Raw genomic sequence first — 23,524 nt, 5'->3', positions numbered from 1 at the left:
TCTCTGTACCACATTGAAATCTTGTCAAGTTCTGAGGAACATGTATGGAGCTTCTGCCAGACAGTACTTCATTATAAATAAAAACACAATCTGCATTTTTCTGTTAATATTGTATACAAGGTCATTAATACACAACATGAAAAGCAACAGACTCAATACACTTCCTTGGGCACAGTCACAGTTACTTCTACATCTGACAATGACTCTCCAGCCAAGATAACATGCTGTGTCCTCCCTACCAAAAGTCCCCAATCCAATCGCAAATTTCACTTGACACTCTATATGATACTCCTTTTAAAATAAGCATAGGTGTGGTATTGAGACAAATCCTTTTCAGAAATCAAGAAATATGGCATTTCCTGTTTGCCTTGATCCAAACCTTTCAGTGTGTCATGTGAGAAAAGTGAGAGTTGTGTTTCACATTATCAATTTTTTTCAAAATCCACACTGTTTGGCATTGAAGTGGTCATTATGTTCGAGATACCTCATTATATTTGATCTCTGAATATGTTTTTAGATCATACCACAAATCAATGTCAGAGATATGGGACAGAAGTTTTGTGGATCACTTCTACTACCCTTCTTGTAGATGACATGACTTAAGCCTGTTTCCAAGAACTGGGCACAATTTTTGGATCGAAGGGTCTATGATCGATTACAATTAGAAAAGTTTTTCAAGCACTCTACAATACATTCTAGTTAAGAGAGGATCTAACTCAATTGCAAATTCAGTGTAGGGATTCCATCAGCTTTCCTGGAGCTTCATTCAGTTCTAACAATTTCAGCTCTTCCTCAACACCACTGATACTAATACTCACTTCATTCATATTGTCAGAGGTACAGGGATTACATTGAGGCAATTCTCTGGTGTTTATTTTTGAAAATGAGCATTTAAAAATGGAGTATGGACTTCAGCTTTTGCTTTGCTACCCTCAATTTCAGTTCCTCTCTCAATCGCTAGGGACTGGATACTAACTTTGGTGCCAATAACAGCCTTTACATACAACCAGAATTTCTTTTGCTTCTCTGAAAGTTCACGCAACAATATTCTGCTATGGTAGTCATTGAAGGCATCATGCATTGCTCTCTTGACAGCCAAATTTGTTTAATTCAGCATCTCCCTGTCTACAGTCCTATGCTTTATTTTATACCTAATATGTAATAGTGTCCATTTCTTTACAGTTATTGTATACCAAAGAGGTCCCCTGTTCTACTGAGCACATATCTGTTCATTGCATGGGCAACTATTCTTTTAAACTTGAGGCATAGTTCCTGTACATGCTCCTGCCCTGTGCTGAAAGTTTCAACTTCCTCACTGAGATATGACAATAATGGTTTTTTATGTAGTTTATTGAACATATACAAATTTATTTCTGCTTATTTCAGTTGTCCTTTGTAGTTTGGTAATCACTGTTGCCACAACTGTGTCATGGTCACCAACACCAGTTTCGATGTGGACATCTTTAGAGAGGTTAGGTCTATTTGTTGCCATTCAATATATTTCCAAATCCGAGTGGTGTTCCTAACTATTTGTTATAGGTAGTTTTGAGATAAGGCATTTAGTAAAGCTTCACAGAATGTCTTACATTCCTGCCACTAACATGACAGCAATTTTCCCAATTAATTGTTGTATGATTTAAGTCTTCACCAATGATTACAGTATGATTGGGGAACTTTGTACTAAGGAACTGAGGTTCTCTCTAAAGTTTTTGCTTACATCAAAAGATGAGTCTCGGCAATTGAATAATCCAGTTATTTTATGCCCATCCCTGATACCAAACACTCTCACGTGCAGCTTCAGTTTATATCTCAGTGGATCTGAGCTCTTGTCTGCTGTAACAAATACACCACCTCCCATTTCCCAATTGCCTATCTTTTCGATATGCTCTTAAAATTTCCCCATAAACCTCATTGCTATCAATCTTAGCAATCAGCTTTCTGTATCTAATATTATACGAGCTTCAAATTAATGATGTAAATAAAATAGAAAGAAACTTCCACATGGGAAAAATATATTAAAAACAAAGATTCCAAGACCTACCAAGCGGGAAAGCGCCCGTAGACAGACACAATAAAATAACACACAAACACACACACCTTTTTATATAGGGAGAGACAAAGGTGTGAAAAAAGTCGAAAAACTGTGCTGAACTTAGGTTGGTGAACAACAAAGGGATCTCAACCCTATGACACATGTTCAGGAAGTCTCAGCCTAGCTAGTCAAAGAACCTTTAAAGTCTCTGGTTCACCCCTTCCACTCGACACAGAACTAAAGGGCCATAATCAACTCTGGGGGAAGTGTGGAAGGGTACATAATTTGCACTCCAGTGAGGAGGAAGCCTAAATGCATAATGTGTGTTCATATTCTTTGTTCACCCAGTAAATCTCTACAGATTGTAGGAAGCCATTTGCATATGAGTGTTCATACACACACACACACACACACACACACACACACACACACACAAACACACACACACACACACACACAATAGAAGTTACATATAACATCAAAGTATAGTGCAATAAATTAACACTATTAGTCATGCTTTTAGAGGAATTGCAGGTTTAAACATAGTCCTGCTTCAAGTCTGTTGATTTTCACATTGACTAAAAATTCTGCCACAGAGCAGAAGCAGTGAGTGATCTAATAAGAATGCCCAGATTTATAAAACAGAAATGAGGAAACAACTTTTATTTTATGTGGTAGACCATTTTACATTTGTGTAGCATTATTGTAGTAGTAGTTTTAAAGGCTGGTAGCCTTGCTGCCTGGACATGGAGTTTGCGTCCTTGCCTGGTATCATGTTCATGTACATTAGTTTTTATTTATCTCTCTTAAATTCTCTCTCACACATTTATGTGTTTCTTGAATAAAAATGCAGGGAAACAGGAGAACTGAAATCCTTTGAAAGAGGGGCCCACAGGTACCTCTTTGTCATGCATGGTGCAATGTTCTTATAGCCCTTTTTTTGAGTTAAGAAAATGACTCACATTGCAGTTTGGGCTACCCCAGAATACAATCTCATACTGTAGAATGCTCAAATAAATGCAGGCTATAGCATTGTGTGTGTGTGTGTGTGTGTGTGTGTGTGTGTGTGTGTGGGTGTGTGGGCGCGCGCGCGCATGCACGATTTAAATTAATGTTGAAGCCATATGCTTAAAAATTTTGTTTCCAGAGTTGGTGTAATTCCACTGGAGTTTATTGACACAGAGTTGTTTGGAGGCCTCCTCTGTTGAACAGAAGTTTAGAAAAGTTGTTTTGAATGTATTTATTATTATTTCATTTCCTTCAAACCAGTCATTTAGCTGGTCAGTAGCTTTATTTATGTTTTCTCGGAGTGGTCTTGGGGTTTTCCCTGTAAGGATGCTAGTGTCATCTGCAAACAAGGTATTTATTTGATATTACATGCTTAGATCTAGATCATTTATGTACAGAAGGAAAAGGATAGGCCCAAGAATTGATCCTTGAGAGCTCGACTTCTTATTCTTCCTGCATCTGAAAAATATGTTCTAGTGCTATCATTCAGTTCATGTGTTGTTATTACTTTCTGTTTCTGATTTATTAAGTATGAAGAGAACCATTTTAATGCAGTGCCTTTAATACTGTACTTTTGGAGCTTTCGAATAGGATTTTGATGTCCAAGATGTGAAATGCTTTGCTTAGATCAAGGAAAATACTAGCAGCACTTTTGTAGTACTTTGTAGTCTATTGGGTGGTAACGGCTTCTAAACTTAATTAGTAGTTCCATCAAACCAATTTATATTGTAGCGGCACCACCATTTAGGATAGGGAAGGTTAGTTTTGTACAATATTCTAAGCACAAGTAACAGCCAGGTGCAGGCCAGATTGCAGTGAGTTACGCATACAAACAGTTGCAAAGTAGAATGGAGGTCACAGGGCCATCAAACCACTGAAAAGCATAAACGCAGCAGTTTGCATGGTGTAAGCTACAGGCAGGAGGGACCCACTGACGCAACTGAGTACGTGACTCAAAAGAAGCAGCGCATTAGCAAAACAGAGGCACACAGCCGAGTATAAATAGGTGCCATTTTCTAACGAGACTCATTCAAGTGTGGCAGCTCTCCTGGATGGTGGGGCATGTCACAGCTACACACAGCAGCAGATGGGGCACCAGTGTTCCAGTCCACGGTGGATCGCTGGTTTGACCAGCGGTGGGCCACTCAATGGCTCACTACTGTGGACAAATGTCCTGGCTTCCAACACACGCTGGCGGCATCCCGAGGCAAGGGCCGCAGACACCAGATTGCAAGCGCTTGAGGCCACCGCAATCTCAGCTTCACCAGTGAAGAAGGAAGCAGCGGGCCGCTCTGCAGCTCCCAGCGGAGCAGCGCTGAGTCAACAGGGAAAAAGACCTCTGAGCCAGGTGCTGGCGCAGCCCTGATGCCAAAGTCCTACCAGGCCGACACACAACAGCGCGTTGCAATGGGTCGCTGGGGCGGTGGCCTCAGCATTGCAGGACCCTGTGACGCAGACCGAGGTGAAAGGGGCACTGTAGTGGAAACAAATTAATCATTTGGAAAACTCGGACGAGTCTTACTACGGTATCTTCTACCTCATTCCACTACATTTGGTGTCAGAATAGCGGACGTTGTCTGTCCAGTATGACGTTTAGGCCCACCACCCGCATTACATCCACTAGATGTGGTGAGTTTTGACCACTTTTCTTATGAGTATTAGACGTTTTCTTGCCCTCCCCCCCCCCCTTTTTTTCCCGAATATTGCTCCTGGCAAGCTACATTTTAGATGTTTTGCGTAGGCATAATATTTTTCCAGTATAAGTGTTAGTGTATTTGTGGCAGTAAGATTTTTTTTTTTTTTTTTTTTTTTTTGTGGCATTTAATTACTTTTGTATTGGTTTGTATATGATGTTACCGATTGGGATGATACTGAGGTGTAGGGAGTCGGGTTATCCTTGTACTTAAATGTTTTGGTTTGGGACTAACTGGGAACGAAAGCAACACAAAGGCAGAGTCATGGATGCAAGGTGTGTCAGAAACCAGAAGTGGTGCAGATTTTGCTGGAAAAGAGAGCATAATTGACAGCAGACAATATGCAGTTGAGAAGCGAATTAACATCTAGAAGTGAGCAGGAAACTGCATCGGATCAGTCGTCGTTGCCTAGGATGCTGCAGCAGGAGACTCAACAACAAAGAGGGAGATGCTTAGCATAATCTATGGAATCACGTATTTTAAATGTTATTTATATGGAAGAAGATTTCGGGTAGTGACAGATCATGCTGCATTGAAGTGGTTGTTGGGGTTGAAGGATCCATCCACTAGACTCGCTCAATCGGCTGTTGGGCTTAGTGAATTCGACTACGATGTGGTGCACAAGACTGGGAAGAAGCACGGTAATGTGGAGACACTAAGTAGGAAGGTGGCAAAAGTAGAAGTTGTAGGTTATGATCTAGCAGCATGGCAAGAATTACAGGCCACAGACAACGATTGTAAATTATATCAGACATAGCCACAATTTAATATGTACGACAGTCTTCTGTGCAGGGAAATGAAGTTAGGGCCATGGGTAGTAGTGCCAGAGAAGTTGAAAGATGAGGTTTTAAAGGTAGCACATGATCACGTGTTATCTGGTCATGGAGGGTGTAGTGCGACAAATAGGAGAGTAGTGGAGAAGTACTGGTGGAGAGGTAGGAAAGTAGATGTGGATCAGTATGTCAAGAATTGTATACCTTGTTCGCAGAGAGCAGATTCAAGTTGGAAACAGATACAGCTACAATGATTACAGGAAGCAAAAAGTCAATTCTCTTTGCTGGGGATCAATGTCTTAGGACCTTTTAGGCAAACACCATCGGGGAACAGATTCATTATCACAATAATAGACTATTTTTCGAGGTATGTGGAGATGGTGGCTATGCCAATCAACAAGCAGCAGTGGTTGTGCAAGCGTTAGTAAACAACTGGGTTTTGAAGTTTGGTGTATCAGAGACAATAATTACTGACCAAGAAACCAACTTCATGTCGGATTTAATGAAGGAACTGTGTAAATTGTTGAATGTAAAGAAGTTGAGGACGAGCGCGTTGCATCCACAGGCAAACAGAAGGACAGAACGGGTACACAGAAAAATCGGGAAGATGCTGAGTTTTTAAGTGGATTCTCATCACCATCAATGGGACGAGTATTTGAAGCATATTGTATGTGCATAAAATGCAAAAGTCTATACAAATACCAGTTTGTCTCCACATGAGGTAGTGTACAGGTGAAAAATGCCCATCACCGTTTGATTTAGTGAAACTACAGAAAGGAATGACTGGTGAATCTGTACGTCAATTTGCAAGGACAATTTGGGATGTTTGGATACGGGTACAAAAGGCAAATATGAAGGCTTTGGAAGGGCAGGAAGATGCAGGGAAGTGGAAAGGAAGTTTACTGCGGTATAGAGTGGGGCAATGGGTAATGCTGTCCAGCCCCTGCATGCAAAAATGGAAAACGAAGAAGTTCCTCACGAGGTATCAAGGGCTATAACAAGTTGTTAAAACCACATTTCTCATTAATGTTAAGCTTCAGCTACCAACTAGAATGACAATAGTACACATTGGGCAGTTATGGCCATTTAAGGGTTGCCCAGATGTGATTCCAGGCGTGTCACAGGAAGGAAAGAGGGAGTGAAGAGAGGTTTTCAGTGCAGAGAAAACCAGGAAGATAGAATACAGCATGAAGTACCTTATGCTTTGTGATCTAGAAAGTAGTAGAGTATTTGTAGTTTTCCTGGTGATGTGTTATTGGGTTTGCGTAGATTAATTAGGCATTGTATTTTATGTGTGTTTTCGAGTATTGTGAACCTGCTGGGGCAGCAGTCCTTCTGAAGAAGGAGGAAGGGTGATGGTGAGCCCTGCCCCCAGGTCACTGAAAGGGGAAGTGTAGCGTCTGATGTATGTGGAGTGTTGTTGGAGGAGAAATCAAATGCATTTCTGGAGAAATAAATGCTGCGGAGTAAATTTTGCGGCAAAGCCGTAATAAATATGTGTTGAATGATGTCAGAGTTATAAGATTTCCTGTTTAAATGTTTAGTTATCGACTGTGCTGGGTCAGGAAAGTCATGTTTATTGCACCAGTTCATGTAATGTAAAATTAAGGATGAGAGTAGTCATACAATCAATGTTGAGTTTGGATCGAAAATAGTAAATGCTGGAGAAAAAACTGTGAAGCTACAAATATGGGACACATGCACGGTGCAGTTACTTTTAGCTAGGGTGAAGGAATAGACTGTCCAAGGAACATCATGGAGCCAAAATTGAGCTTGCAAAGGGTTGGGATGCATTGGATTTTCTCCACCTATGAGAATTTGGTAGTACTAGCAAGTTGTTTTGAGCGGGGAGTATTTGCAGAAGCGAAACATATAGAGCTCGAGGGGAGCGGAATTTTAATCACTGGAACTAAGTATAACATAATAGGACCAACCTTCCATCTGCCAGCCTCAATTTCAGAAGTCAAGCAATTGAATGTTACGCAGCCACAGCTGTAGAGGCCAGAAGCCACTTCAGAGTTTTTGCCAAGACAGAATCTGTCCTTGTTAAATCAAACTCTGGAGTCAGGTCTGTTGAGATCCGTAAACCAGTTCATTATAGAGCAAGAGGGGCACATATCAGCTGAACAGCTCATGCAACATGTCCCTCAGGATTGGGAAAGGCAACGGCAAATAATGATCATTTTGAGCACCTCTCTGCTAACTTTGTTATGTGTTGTTTTCTTTCTGATCAGGCAGATAGCTAATTCCAAGAGGGAATCAAGGATAGTCCAAGTCCCATTGGATTGGATACCGAAAGCGTGAGATAAGTAGGTAAGGGGTTGATCAAGTGTTTTTTTTTTTTTTTGTTTTTTTTTTTTTTTTTTTTTTTTTTTTTTTTTTTTTTTTTTTTTTTTTAGGTCGCACAACTACAATGGTCATTAGCGCCCTGACTAAGGAATGCACCGCGAGGCACAAGTTTAAAACAGCTACTAAAAGGGACAACAGTATAAAAGACGTATTAACAGGCATAGGATTAAAAAACTACAGCATAATCAAAGGTCCTTAGACAGGTGTGCCAAGTTGGTAAAACGAAGAATGCGAGCAGCAGCTCCTGGGTCATCTGCCCAAGATCAAGACGCAGTGTAGTAAAATTCGGACAGGACGTTAAAATGTGGCGGACCGTCAGCAATTGCCCACATGGACAGAACAGCGCCGGCGCTGCCGTCAGGAGATGGCGATGGCTGAACTGGCAGTGTCCAATTCGTAGCCAGGCCAAAACGACCTCCTCCTGCCGAGAAGGATGTGAGGAGGATTTCCAAGCTGCGGGAAGAGGTTTCAAGGCCCGAAGCTTGTTGTCCGTAAGTGCAGCCCAATCAGCATGCCACAGGGATAAAATGCGCCGACAAATGACCGTGCTACAATCTGATGAAGGGACACAACAAGAAGCTGTCCGAGGCTGAAGGACCGCAGCCTTGGCCGTGGCATCTGCAGCTTCTTTCCCAGGGATACCGACATGGCCAGGAAACCACATAAAGCTAACTGAAGACCCGTCGTCCACCAGCTGCTGAAGAGAGTGTTGGATCCGGTGCACGAAAGGGTGAACCATGCACGAAAGGGTGAACCAGATACGGATCACTGAGGCTCTGGATGGCGCTCAGAGAATCGGAGCAGATGACATAGTAGAATGTCGGTGGCGGTAGACGTAAGGAACAGCCTGGTAGAGGGCGAAGAGCTCAGCTGTGAAGACCGAACAATAACCATGTAGCCGGTATTTGAAACTTTGTGCCCCGACAATAAAAGAACACCCGACCCCGTCATTGGTCTTAGATCCATCTGTATAAATGAAGGTCATATTAATGAACTTCGAATGAAGTTCGACAAAACGGGAGTGGTATACCGAACAGGGGGTAACCTCCTTTGGGAGCGAGCGGAGGTCAAGGTGAACGCGAACCTGAGCCTGGAGCCAAGGTGGCGTGTTGCTCTCGCCCACTCTAAAGGTTGCAGGGAGTGAAAAATCAAGGTATTGAAGGAGGCGACAAAAGCGAACTCCAGGGTTTAGTAGCCGACAGGCGTAACGACAAAGCAGTATATTGCGCTGGTAGGTGAGTGGCAATTCACCGGCTTCAGCATGAAGACTCTCGACGGGACTAGCATAAAACGCTCCGATCGCAAGCCGTAAACCCCGATGTTGTATGGAGTTGAGGCGGCGTAAGATGGACAGCCGTGCAGAGGAGTATTAAAAGCACCCATAATCCAGCTTGGAGTGGACGATCGACCGATATAGGCGAAGTAGGACGGTTTGATCCGCTCCCCACGACGTGCCACTGAGAACACGGAGGACATTTAGAGAACGGGTACAACGGGCAGCCAAATATGACACATGTGGAGACCAGCTAAGTTTCCTGTCAAATGTAAGACCTAAAAATTTTGTTGTCTCCACGAATGGGAGAGCAACGGGACCGAGTCGTAAGGACGGTGGGAGAAACTCTTTGTAGCGCCAGAAGTTAATACAGACCGTTTTCTCGGCAGAAAAACGGAAGCCATTGGTGACACTCCAGGAGTAAAGACGGTCAAGAGAACGCTGAAGACAGCGCTCCAGGAAACATGTACGCTGTGCACTGCAATAGATGGTAAAATCGTCCACGAAAAGGGAGCCTGATACATCATCTGGGAGGCAATCCATTATTGGATTGATCGCTATGGCAGAGAGAGCGACGCTCAAATCGGAGCCCTGTGGCACCCCATTCTCCTGGCGAAAGGTGTCTGACAGGACAGAACCCACACATACCCTGAACTGTCGATTCATTAAAAAGGAACGAATAAAAAGAGGGAAGCGACCGCGAAAGCCCCATGTATGCATGGTGTGGAGAATGCCCGCCCTCCAACAGGTGCCGTAAGCCTTCCCCAAATCAAAAAACACAGCTGCGGTCGGGCACTTCCGCAAGAAGTTATTCATAATGAAGGTCGACAATGTAACCAGATGATCAACAGCAGAGCGGCGCCTACGAAATCCACATTGTACATTGTTAAGTAGGCGTTGAGATTCGAGCAGCTCAACCAAACGAGAGTTAACCATGCGCTCCATCACCTTACAGACACAGCTGGTAAGCGAGATGAGTCGATAACTGGAAGGAAAGTGCTTGTCCTTCCCCGGCTTAGGAATTGGCACAACAATAGACTCGCACCAGTATGCGGGAACATGTCCCTCAATCCAGATGCGATCGTAAGTACGAAGAAGGAAACCTTTACCCGCAGGAGAAAGGTTCTTCAGCATCTGAATATGAATAGAATCAGGCCCTGGAGCAGAGGACCATGACTGGGCAAGTGCATTTTCGAGTTCCCGCATGGTGAATGGGGCATTGTAACTTTCACGATTCGAGGACTGGAAGTTAGGTGGCCAAGCCTCCTCTGCCTGTTTTCGGTGGAGGAAGGCAGGGGGGTAATGAGTGGAGCTCGAAACCTCTGCGAAAAAGCGGCCGAAGGCATTGGAGACATCCTCAGGGGCCACAAGGACGTCATTCGCAACCGTCAAGCCAGAAACTGGTGAGTGGACCTTAGTGCCAGATAGCCGGCGCAGGCTACTCCAGACAACAGAAGAAGGAGTAAAACTGTTGAAGGTGCTTGTGAAAGCAGCTCAGCTGGCTTTCTTGCTTTCTTTAAAAATACGACGACACTGCGCACGTAATCATTTATAATTGATACAATTCGCCACTGTAGGGTGGCGTTTAAAGGCGCGTAAAGCATGTCGACGAGCACGTAAAGCGTCTCTACATGCTGCGGTCCACCAGGGGACCGGTACGTGGCGTGGAAAAGAAGTAGTGTGAGGGATGGAATATTCAGCAGCAGTGAGAATGATTTCCGTGAGGTGTGCGGCCTGACTATCGCAGCTTGTGAAGGTTTGATCCTGAAAGGTTGCCCTGGAAGAGAAGAGCCCCCAGTCTGCTTTGGAGATGTTCCAACTAGTTGAGCACCGAGGGGGGTACGATGCAGGAGATGGATAACACACGGGAAGTGGTTGCTCGAATATGTATCAGAAAGCGCATACCACTCAAACCAGCGTGCAAGTTGGGTAGTACATACAGAGAGGTCTAAATGGGAATAGGTGTGAGAGGTGTCTGAAAGGAAAGTAGGGGCGCCAGTATTGAGGCAGACAATTTTGAGCTGGTTGAAAACGTCTGCTAACAGGGAGCCCCTCGGACAGGATGCTGGAGAGCCCCAAAGAGGATGGTGAGCATTGAAGTCTCCAGTTAACAAGAATGGTGCAGGTAGCTGAGCAATAATTTGCATCATGTCTGCCCTGGTAATGGCAGACGACGATGGAGTGTAAACAGTACAAATGGAAAATGTAAAAGTGGGGAGAGTAATCCGGATGGCAACTGCCTGCAGGCCGGTGTGCAATGTGATGGGATCATAGTAGATATCATCCCGGACCAGCAACATAACCTCTCCATGAGCCGGAATACCTACCACAGGGGGTAGGTCAAAACACACAGAGGTGTAGTGTGCCAGGGCAATTTGATCGCATGGGCATAGCTTCGTTTCCTGGAGGGCTACGACGAGCGGACAGTGCAAGCGGAGCAGCAATTTCAAGTCCTCTCGGTTGGAGCAAATGCTGTGAATATTCCAGTGAATAAGTGCCACTGTGAGAAGAAGAAGATGCAAGAAGGGATCATCTTGAAGGCCGCTGAGGGCTCAGCTTCGAGCGAGCACTGCCGCCGCTAGCAGTAGGCGGACAGTAATCGTCCATTTGTTCTATAGGTTCATTGGTCATCTTGTTAAGATGGCCGGGAGGGGGAGCTTCCTCCGCTGGTGAACGGCCAGATGTTCGGCTACCAGCGGTGCGGCCAGGCGAAACGGATGACGGCCTGGGGCGGCAACTGCTGGGTGGCGCAGGAGAAGAAATGCGCCGTGGCGTGGAAGGAGAACTGTGCTTCCTATGAGCCTTCTTGGAAGGTCACTTTGTGGAAGTATTGGTCGATAGCTGAGAGTTCGAGGTACGTAGGAGGTCTGCACGAGACGGTTCCTTCTTGAAGGCCCGTGCATCTGACTTCAGGGTCTTCGTCCTGGCAGAAGCTGATAAAGGTGCTTGTGTCGGAGGGGTGACGGGAGGAAGAGGAGACGTCGACCGGGCGATCTTAGCACTGGCCGAACGGACGACCCTAGTGTTGAAGGTCAGATCGCATGTCTGCGTCGCCACCTCCCTGGTAGTCCGAGGAGAGGCAAAGACAGTACTGTATTTCCCCGCTGGGAGCAACGTGGGCTTCCTACTAGCAAATAGCTTGCGAGCAGCCGAGTTGGACACTTTCTCTTTGACCCGAATTTCTTGGATACAGCGTTCTTCCTTGTAGATGGGACAGTCGCGGGAGGACGCTGCATGGTCACCGTGACAGTTCACACAACGAGGAGACGGAGGTGGACAGTCACCCTCATGGGCATCCCTGCCACAAGTGACACATTTAGCCGCATTGGAACAAGATTGGTGAGTGTGATTAAAACGCTGACACTGGTAGCAGGGCGTAGGTGACGGGACATAGGGGCGAACAGAAATAACCTCGTAGCCTGCTTTGATGCGCGACGGCAGCTGAATACTATCAAAGGTCAAGAAAAGTGTCCGGGGTGGTACAAGGTCATTGTTGACCTTTTTCATGACCCTATGGACAGCCGTCACGCCCTGCTCAGCGAGGAAAGACTGAATCTGCTCGTCAGTCAATCCGTCGAGTGATCTAGTATATACCACACCACGAGACGAATTCAAAGTGCGGTGAGCCTCCACCCGGACAGGGAACGTGTACAGGAGTGTGGCCCTAAGCAGTTTTTGTGCCTGAAAGGTGCTCTCAGTTTCTAGTAACAAGGTACCATTACGCAATCTGGTACAAGACTTGACCGATCCGGCTATAGCATCTACGCCCTACTGGATAATGAAAGGGTTGACAGAGGAAAAATCCTTTCCGTCCTCAGATCGAGAAACTACGAGGAACTGTGGGGCAGGCGGTAGTACTTCTGTCACTGGTGGCTGGTCAAGTTTCCGTTTGTGGGCAGAAGTTGAGAGAGAAGAAGAAGAGAAATCCATTGCGGAGGAATCCCCCATGATTGCCAGCATCTCCAATGGCGCGCTCCTTCCTTGTGGGACCCTCTCAGAGGGCACTCCCGCCTTAGGTGATTGTTCACACCTCTGGTCACACCTCCCGAGAAACGGATGGAGGGACCAATCGGCATGGTCGGAAGGTGTCAGCTCAGGCAATCACCCCTCCCTGGGCCTGGCCTTTACCAGGGGGTACGTGCGTGCCTTACTTGTCTACCCAGGGTGGGGAATTACGCGTTACCCCATCAACGGCTATGCGTGCAAACACGTGGGTCGGCCTTCAGGCACGCACAGGGAGGAAGGAAGAAGAGGAACAAGAAAGGAGAGAGGGAAAGAAAGGACAGACTGTCTCAAACGCCCAGGCGGAGACCAGAGAAGGCAAGGAGGAGGATGCAAGGAGAAGGAGGCAAGGGAAAGAGTAAGTAAGACAGTGAGATGGAGAAGAACAAAGAAAGGAACCAACCAAAGGAAGGAAGAAACCAGAAGAAGTGAAAAACCAAAATGAACGCAAATATAGGTCGTGAAATCGTCCGTCTCCGGACGCAGGCACTAACTACCCCCTTGAGGGGGAGGGACTCCTTTTAATTGCCTCTTACGACAGGCAGGACTACCTCGGGCCTATTCTAACCCCCGGACCTGCAGGAGGGGATCAAGTGGTGGTGGTCCAGTAAGGAATTTTTAAGATTTGTTTCAGGTAATGGTTTTAAGGGGCACAAGAGCACATTTAAGTTTTCTAATAGTAAGGAAATATGCCATAGGTGCTGACCCAAACAAGTTAAGAGTTAGTTTAGGGTTGACCCGGGAACAAGGTCTTTCCGAAGAGGGGAATAATGTAGCAGCACCACCATATAGGAAAGGAAATGTTAGTTTTGTGCAATATTCTTAGCACAAGTTACAGCCAGGTGCAGGCTGGATTGCAGTGAGTTACGCATACCAGCGATTGCCAAGTAGAATGGAGGCCATAGGAGAGGTTTGCATGGTGCAAGCTACAGGCAGAAGGGGCCCACTGGCATAACTGAGTATGTGACTCAGAGCCATGCATTAGCAAAACAGGGGCGCACAGCCTTTTATAAATAGGTGCCATTTTCTAACGAGAGTCATTCAAGTGTGCCAGCTCTCCTGGATGGTGGGGCATGTCACACCACCAGCTACACACAGTAGCAGATGGGGCGCCTGCAATCCAGTCCACAGCGGATCGCTAGTTCGACCCTCTGAGGCTGACGCAGTGTTCGTAGCCAGCTAGTAAGCAGCTGGCCACTCCACGGCTTGCTACTGTGGGCAGTCATCCTGGCTTCCAACACATGCCGGAGGCATCCCGAGGCGAGGGCTGCAGATTCAGACGCTGGATCGCGGGCACTTGAGGTTGCCATGATCTCAGCTACACAAGGAAGGAAGCAGTGGGCCGCTCAGCGGTTCCCAGCAGCGCAGTGCCGAGTCAATGGGGAAGAAGACCACTGAGCCGGCTGCTGGTGCAGCTCTGATGGCTCGGTACTACAAGGCCGACACACAGCAGCGCATTGCACTGGATCGCTGGGGTGGTGGCCTCAGCATTGCGAGAGCCTATGGTGTGGACCAAGGTGAACTGGGAACGGTAGTGGAAAAAAACAAATCATTTGGAAAGCTCGGACGAGAGTTAATATGGTGCCTTCTACCTCTTCCTGCTACATTTGGTCATCCTGATACATTTGGTGTCTGGCACCTTCTCGCATCTGACACCACTAGAATATATCAGAAGGCAATCGACAGGATTTAAAGGAGGGCCAAAAGATGATGTATTAATAGCGAAGTGAGGAGTGGAATTGTGCACAACAGAAAAAAAGATACATTCTTCAGACCATGTCATGTCACCTTATTCAAACCACTACTATTCACAACATTCCACTACCAGAGAGTAATTACTGGGAGAATTAGTTGGTATTTTGTTACTACCAGTGACAAAACATACAGTTTTTGACATGTGGAATAATCGGGTCTACTGCCGGATGTTTGTGTCGCTCTGCACAATATTTCGGGCGCTGCTTGTAATGTGTTGTCTCTTTCCTGGTGCTCCCTCGGACGTCTGCGTCTGACATCTGTGCCATCTGTGGCAGCTTTCTGAGGCCTGTCCTGTGTCAGGCATTCTGTTCGTGGTCCACGCGCGCTTGGCGCTGCTCCTGAGGTGTTAGCACTTCCCTGGTGCTCCGACGGTCGTCCATGCTCGGCTCGTCCATCATCTGCGGTCGTGGCGGCTGTCAGAGGTCTGTCCCACGTCGGGAGTTGCGTTTGCGGTCCGCGCCTGCTGGCGCTACTCCTGCGGTGTTAATACTTCTTGAGGAGTTTCTTGGTTCATTTCGTTGGGCCCTGATAAGCTCCAAAGCCAGACTCCACGCCGAGTTGAGCTGGTAACCACTGTCTCGGTTTATTAGGTTGTCTGTGACCTTAAATCTTGATGGTCTCCTTTATGACACTGTCCCAAAATCTTGGTGTCTGTATCACAATTTTGGTGTTGTTGTAGTCCATTGAGTGGCCGAGCTCCTGACAGTGCTCTGCTATGGCAGATTTTGTTGTCTGTCTGAGTCTGGTGTGCCTCTGGTGTCCTTTGCACCTGACGTCGAAAGTCCTGGTTGTCTGGCCAATGTATGACTTTCCACATTGACACAGGATGTTGTAAATGCCTGGTTTACGTAGCCCCAGGTCGTCCTTCACACTCCCTAGCATTGTCCCAATTTTGGAGGGTGGACAGAAGATACTCTTTATATCATATTTTGAAAGAATTCTGCTGATATTTGCAGAAATAGGTCCAGCATATGGCAGGTATGCCACCTCCTTCGCCTCCTCTGGCTCCTCTTGTGTACCCTGTGGTTGGCTGGTAGTACAAAGTGCCCTTTGGATGTCTGTGGAGGAGTATCCATTTCTGCTGAACACCAGCTGTAGATGTTCTATCTCTGTGGCCAGACTTTCCAGACTCCGTTCTTCTGTGCCAGGTGGTGGCAGCTACTGGCTTGAAGGTATAAGTCAGTGTGGGTGGTCTTAGGATACACACTGTGCACCAGAGTGCCATTTTGACCAGGACATCCAAGAATGGGAGCTGTCCATCTTTCTCTAGCTCCATAGTAAATTTTATACTTGGGTGGCGTGAATTTAGATGTTCCAAAAAGTCATCTAGCTTCTCCCTACCATGGGGCCAACTGACAAAAGTGTCATCGTCATACCTAAGAAAACACTTGGGTCGGTAAGTGGCCGATGCAAGTGCCTCGCCTTCGTACCTTTCCATGAAAAGGTTGGCTACCAGTGGTGATAAAGGGCTGCCCATTGCCACCCTCACCGAAATGAACCAAGAAACTCCTCAAGAAGTAGTAACATCACAGGAGCAGCGCCAGGCGGGCGCAGACAGCAAACGCAACTCCCATCGCAAGACCGGCCTCTGACAGTCGCCACGATCGCAGATGATGGAAGAGCCGAACACAGATGACCGTCAGAGCACCAGGCAAGTGCCAACACCTCAGGAGCAGTGCCAAGCGGTCGCGGACCACGAATGGAACGTCCAACACAGGACAGGCCTCAGAGAGCTACCATAGATGGCGCAGAAGTTGGGCGTTGACGTCCGAGGGAGCACTGGGGAAGAGATAACACCTTACAAGCAGCGCCAGGTGGGCGCGGACAGCAAAGAGAGCACCCAGCGCCCTCTGAGCATAAATACTGTACAGGATTCTCCAACACAGCAGTCTCAGGTAGCATCTGAAGAAGGCAACGAGTTACGTGGTCGAAATATTGTGCCTGAGGGACACAAACATCCGGCAGTAGACCCGATTATTCCACATGTCAAGATCTCGCCGGGGTAGCCTGAAGAGTTACATACAGTTGTTCATTATCAATGTTGGATCTCGCCGGGGTAGCCTGAAGAGTTACATACAGTTGTTCATTATCAATGTTGGAGCTAGACATGTCAATGTCTGTGGCACATGACACATCACCAGCTCACAGTAAGACCACTATGGCATACTGTGACAACCCATTGGAAATGCTGAAGAAATCTTCCCTGAATTTTTAATTTCGTATATACGAGGGTCATTCAATAATTAAAGAGACAAATTGGTATGGAGAAAAAAGTATTTTTTTTTTTTTTACAAAATAATACTTTTTCTACTTTTTAACATAATCTGCTTGAAGATTTAGGCACTTGTTCCAACAGGCTACAAACTTTTTTATGCCAGCTGCAAAGAACTCTTTATCTTGATGTTCGAACCAATTTAACACAAACTTTTTCACATCCTCGTTGTCCTGGAACCTCTCCCCAGCTAATGCCTCCTTCAGTGCACCAAACAAATGGAAATCGCTAGGTACTAAATCAATACTGTAAGGAGGATGAGGCAGTACTTCCCAGCCCTTTTGTCAATGGTTTCATGGATTAGTTGAGCAATATGAGGACATGTGTTGTCTTGCTTGGAGAATCACACCTCTAATCGAGCTCCATGACATCTCTCTCTCATGGCTGTCTTCACCTTGTGTAAAATCACGTTCGAGTAGTGTTGGTTGTTCATTGTATCCTGCTCTTTGATATAAACACAAAAAACTGGACCTTCAGCATCCCAAGACACTATCAACAAGACTTTTCCCGCTGATACTTGGGTTTTGAACTTTTTCTTGACTGGTGAGTTGGTTTGCTTCTGCTCCATGCTTTGTCTTTTTGATTATGGCTCATAATAGTTAACCCAAGTGTCATCACAAGTTAAAATTTTGTTGAGGAAGTGCTCACCTTCTCTTTCGTAACATCCCTTTAGCTCTGTGCACACTCTCAATCTTGTTTCTTTGTGTAGCTGCGTCAACTCCCTTGGGGCCCATCTTGCACATGTTTTGCAGTACTTTAGCTTGTTACAGATAATGTTATGAACTGTACCAGTACTAACATGAACCTTACCAACTATCATTTCCACAGTCACATGGCAGTCAGCATGAATAATGTCATCAATTTGACTTTCAAGTAAGGAAGTTGAAACTGCAACTGGTTGGCCAGAACAGTGTTTGTCATTCACTGAGTCATGACCATTTTTGAACTGCTCTACCCACATGTAAAAATTTGCACAATTTCTACAACCTTCACCATAAACTTAAGACATTTCTACAGTAATAATCACTCGTTTCTCGCCTTCAGCAAGTAAAAAACAAATAACAGAATGTTGTTCAACTAACATGGATGTTTGAAGCGGACTCACCATCTTGAAATGTATTTTTCAGGTTATAAATGGAACATTGTTGATACATCAGCTGATCAGGGCTCATCCCAGTGATGCCAACTGAAACCAATAAAATTGCCAAACTTGCCCTGCTAACGGCTTTTCCCCAGACCAAATTGTCTTTTTAATTACTGAATGACACCCGTAGAACAGGATAGTTTTTTGACTCAGGAAATAAGGGTGTTTTGATTTCTCCTCTGAAATCTGGGAAAGATCATACATGACTGAATAACTTTCATATTGTTGACCTCACTAGTTGCAGGATCTAAACCAGGGAGCTGATCAACTGCCAAATTGTCTGGGTCTCAGATACCAGGTGACTTCACAATCATTTTCAGTGTGAATTTAGGAGATGCCACTTCACCTGGCACTGTTGGAAGTCGTTACACAACATTGACCATCAGAAATCCTAAAATACTGTTTGGAAGCTCTAGTATCTACACAAGCATTACAGTTCCTCTAAAAAACACTGTCAGCACATGTTACTGTACAAGCCAATGGTGGCTTGACTGCATGCTGGAGAAAAGAATCTTGCAATAGGAAATGAGAACTTGCCATATGAATTAATCTGCAAGGCAACAGAACATCCAAAAACTGCACAGAAACATAAATGGGCATGAACACAACACACAGCAGGTGCAGGAGGCTGATGTCTGAGCACATGGAAACAACATTAGGCACAAAGATAGGTCTGTGATGGATGAACTCAGTGTTAGAATTGCCCTGCTCAGCTTGCTGCTGCCAGCAGGTGAACACATCTCTTTTGCCCCCCCCCCCCCCCCCCCCCGAAAGCAGTTGTCTGCATTATTCTGCCATGATAACCACACCAGCTTATCTGTTTCCATCATGAGGTCTGTTGGCAAGGATACTATATCCCTCCTCCCTGAAAAGGCCAGGCTTGGGTCATAACCTCTGCGGCAGAACCAGAGAGTGCCAGAAACCTGAGCAAAACAGTGGCCACTGGAGGGCCAATGCCAATGCCAATGCCACTGACTCTGCTAGAGGTGCAGAGGTGAAGACAACAGATGCTCCACCAGCAGCAGTGAGACAAGGGTACATCCACTGGTGAGGAAGGAGAGTATGTGGAGGAGGAAGAGGAGGAGGAGGAGGAGTAGGAGGAGGAGGGGGAGGGTGGACCGAAGTCCACGAGCTCTACTTGGGAGATGCTGGAGTGAGCCTCACTGGGGCTTGAGACAACGGGTGAAGGGAAGGCGGCACAGAGTGTGAAGGGGGACTAAGAGGGAAGGGATCATGCTTTGGCTAACCAATTTGGACAGCCAACATGATTTTCCAGAAAAACAGATCCGTTGCTGTGTGGCCTCCTGTACTACCAGTGGAAAATATGTCAAGAGTTTGTTGCATGGTTTCATCCAATGCAAACAAGACATCCTCCTGCTGATTGAACTATAGAGCAGGCCCCACTGGTAGTTGTGACAGCACATCAACATTTGTAGGCTGAGAGATAAAACAGTAACAAATGTAATAGCAATAATAACTTAGAAAGAGCGCCCACCCGTGCAATCGGTGGGCAGTCCTATTTGGTAGCTTGGAATGAGGGTCAAATAAGGAAACCAGTGTCTTGCTCATACATGAAAACACAAAACTTTTTAATTCCGAAAACAATGATGATGATGACGATGTTGTTTGGTTTGTGGGGTGCTCAACTGCATGGTCATCTGTGCCCGTACGAAGTCTCAATTTTTACACACTCCATTTTCTTTTCACAATCCAATCTAATAACTCTCACAAATGATGATGATGATGAAATGATGATGACAACACAAACACCCAGTCCCCGGGCAAAGAAAATCCTCAACCCAGCCAGGAGTCGAACCTGGGATCCGAAAACAATCACCAGCATCTTCTTTTCCACTCTTGAATAATTCTGCTGTGCAGTGGAAAGCATCTTTGATGCCTAGGCAGTGGGCTGGTCTGTGCCATTTGGGTTCTGATGTGGCAGAACCCAATCAGTGCCATACAGGGACCATCACAGGCCAGGGTTAAAGGTTTACCCACATTAAAGAAGCCAAACAAGGAGCAGAACGCAAACACTGCTTGAGGAAAGAGTAGTTCATTGACAATCCACAGATCAGACAAACTGTGCCCTTTTAGTAAAGCCAGTTAAAGAGGATGGTAGATGTGCTTAGCCCAGAAAATGAATTTAGCATAATATGAAATCTTGCCCAAAAAAGACTGGAGCTCCTTCAGTTTCTTAGGCACCAGCAGTTTTTTGTGGCTTAGATGTGTTTGTTCACAGGGATATGTCCCAAAAAAGCACATTTTGGGAGAAAAATTTGCGCTTTTCCAGATGTCTTCAAGGTAGTTCAGGCAACAAGAAAGGTCTTGAATCAACTATTCCAAATATTGTTGAGAAATTCCTGGGACAGGAGAGATTTCAAATCACAAGCAATTACACTGGTAGAGCCCAACGGGGTGCTGAGCATCGAGAAAGTCTGAGAAACTGCATTGGACAGTAAGAGCAGGTACACATTGTACAAGTCAATGTGTGAAAAATATTGGCTCCCTGACAACTTTCCCAACAAAACCTCTGGCTGTGGAATAGGATATGATTCAGTGACACATTGCACATTGACCTTCTGTTTCAAACTGTTACATAGGCACATGGTGGTGTCAGGCTTCTGAATCACCACCAGATGGGTGATCCACTGACTCAATTAAATATAAGAAATGATGCCCTGAACCTGCCAGTGCTACAACTTGACCTACACCTCATCATGTGTAGAGAAGTGAATGAAATGGGATAGGATGGGGTGGGCGTGACAAAATTTAGGCACCACCAGCAGTTTAAGAGAAACATGTGCTCGAAATTTTCTGCCCTGCCCATGGTATTCGAAAGCAGCTAGCTGTATGACTGTAGTAAGGAGTCCAAATTCTTAAAATGGGACCGACTGAAACATTAAATGGACTTTGTCAACTGTCTGGAAGCTAAAAACAGAACAACATCTAACCCAAAAATATTTTGCACCAATAAGGGATTCACCACTAACAATGTAAGTTACCATTCTATGTTCTTATAATGTGCTGAGTTGGATAATTGCCCCATCAAAGGAATACACTATTTACTATAAGATACAACTTGACGCAGTGACTGTTGCAACACTGAGCAGCTCAAGAGCCTGTATATATCTATGTTAATGAGACTGACCACTGTTCCTGTGTGTACTTGATATTCAACCAGTTGTCCATCCACCACCAACATCAGCAAAATACGCTGACGTAACATGCATAAGGTGTTGGAGACAGACCCAGAGCCCAGTGAAAACACAGAGGTACCTGATGACTGACCACCGGCTCACTGACTGTCACAATCCATCACTAAATTACACATCTGACAGCATATCCCAGACATGTCTCCATGTGCAGGAAATCATGTCCAACATATATCAAAAGACAGTTGTGTCAGGACTGCTGGTTCACCCAGAGAGCGAAAGGCAAATGATGCCAAGGATCTGAAAAATGCCTCAGATGGTAATTACAATGCCACAATCGATACAAACACGTAGAGCTCAATACAGGTGATGGGTAGCACTGTGATGTCATCACACTGGAATCACCAATGGACATCTGGATAATCACACAGGCCATTGGGGACTGCTTAATGTGAACACCTAATTGCACCACCTGCCAATTGTCAGAAAGGCTATCCCTTGCTGCTGCCTTATGTTCATGCGATTCTGTAATCTGGGCAACCGTGGCTAAAGAAGTGTCAGTCAAGGTCAATGCCCTTGTTTAGATCTCAAGATCAGGTGCTAACTGGACAATCATGTCACAAATTAGTGAGTCTGCATGTGAGGTGACACATTTGGGACATTCAAACCAACACTTATAGAAGAGCTCCTACAAATAAGCAATCTAAGCCACATATGTCTGCACAGGGTGCTGGTGGTAATGATTAAGCAGCAACCATGAAACCATCACAGGGGTTTGATGTCTGAAATACTGCTGAAATGATCAGGGTTGCATGGTGTACAAGTCTGCTTGGTTGTTTTACCTGAAGACCTTTGATGCAGTACACCACATGGAAACCGGGCTGGTCACAAGGATATTCAGGGACAGCCTTCTCTTAAGTCTCTGTGCTGAGGCTGGGGAGCTGCCACTATCTGTCTGGCAGAATCTCTTCATGGTCCAATACGCACATGAAATTAATTCAGTGTGGCACTCTGATGGTAAGCACACCATTATTGTTGCTCACATACCTATGGCATATATATAAATCATTTGACATACACACACACACACACACACACACACACACACACACACACACACAGGCCACAATCCAACACCTCGTGGGATGCAAGCAGCAATCCGGAGGAGACAGAGAGGGGAAGGGGAAGGGATAGTAGTGTACAGGTGGGGAGAGAGATGAACGCTGTCTGAAGGTGTGTGCAGGGCTAGACTCCCAACAGGCACAGTGTCAGGAGGCTGTGGGGCAGGGAGGTGAGGAAAAAAAGGAATAAAAAAAAGGAGAGGAGCTGGAAAAGATTAGCGGATGCATTGGAAGAGGGCTGCAAGGAAACAAGGTGGGAGACGAGAATGAGGAGGAGATGTTAGGACAGAGGGGGTGGAAACAGTTGGGTGGAGGGTGTGGGGACATTATATAGAAGCTATTGTAAGAATAACTCACATCTATGCAGTTCAGAAAAGCTGGTGGTGGAGGGATGGATGGAGATGGCTCGAGCAGTGAAGCAGTCATTGAAATCTAACGTGTTATGTTCAGCTGCATGTTGTGCCACAGGGTGGTCTACTTTGCTTTGAGGTTGTGATGGAACAAAGAAAGGGTGTCTTGGCTCTGGGTTCAGATCAAGAAGATATCATCAATGAATCTGAACCAAACTGGGGATGCTTTGGTAGGCTAGGGAAGTCTCCTCTAGGTGGCCCATAAAAAGGTTGGCATAGGATATATAGAGGTAAATAAAATAGAAAGAAACTTCCACATGGGAAAAATATATTAAAAACAAAGATTCCAAGACTTACCAAGCGGGAAAGCGCCGGTAGATAGGCACAATAAATAAAACGCACACACACACACACACACACACACACACACACACACACACAGACAGAATTTCGAGCTTTCGCAACCGGCGGCTGCTTCGTCAGAAAAGAGGGAAGGAAAAGGAAAGATGAAAGGATGTGGGTTTTAAGGGAGAGGGTAAGGAGTCATTCCAATCCCGGGAGTGAAAAGACTTACCTTAGGGGGAAAAAACGATAGGTAT

This window comes from Schistocerca gregaria, chromosome 1 (assembly GCF_023897955.1).
Source record: "Schistocerca gregaria isolate iqSchGreg1 chromosome 1, iqSchGreg1.2, whole genome shotgun sequence".
In the NCBI taxonomy this organism is placed as follows: Eukaryota; Metazoa; Arthropoda; class Insecta; order Orthoptera; family Acrididae; genus Schistocerca; species Schistocerca gregaria.
The sequence above is the reverse complement of the archived record's forward strand: the minus strand, read 5'-3'. Positions refer to the sequence as shown.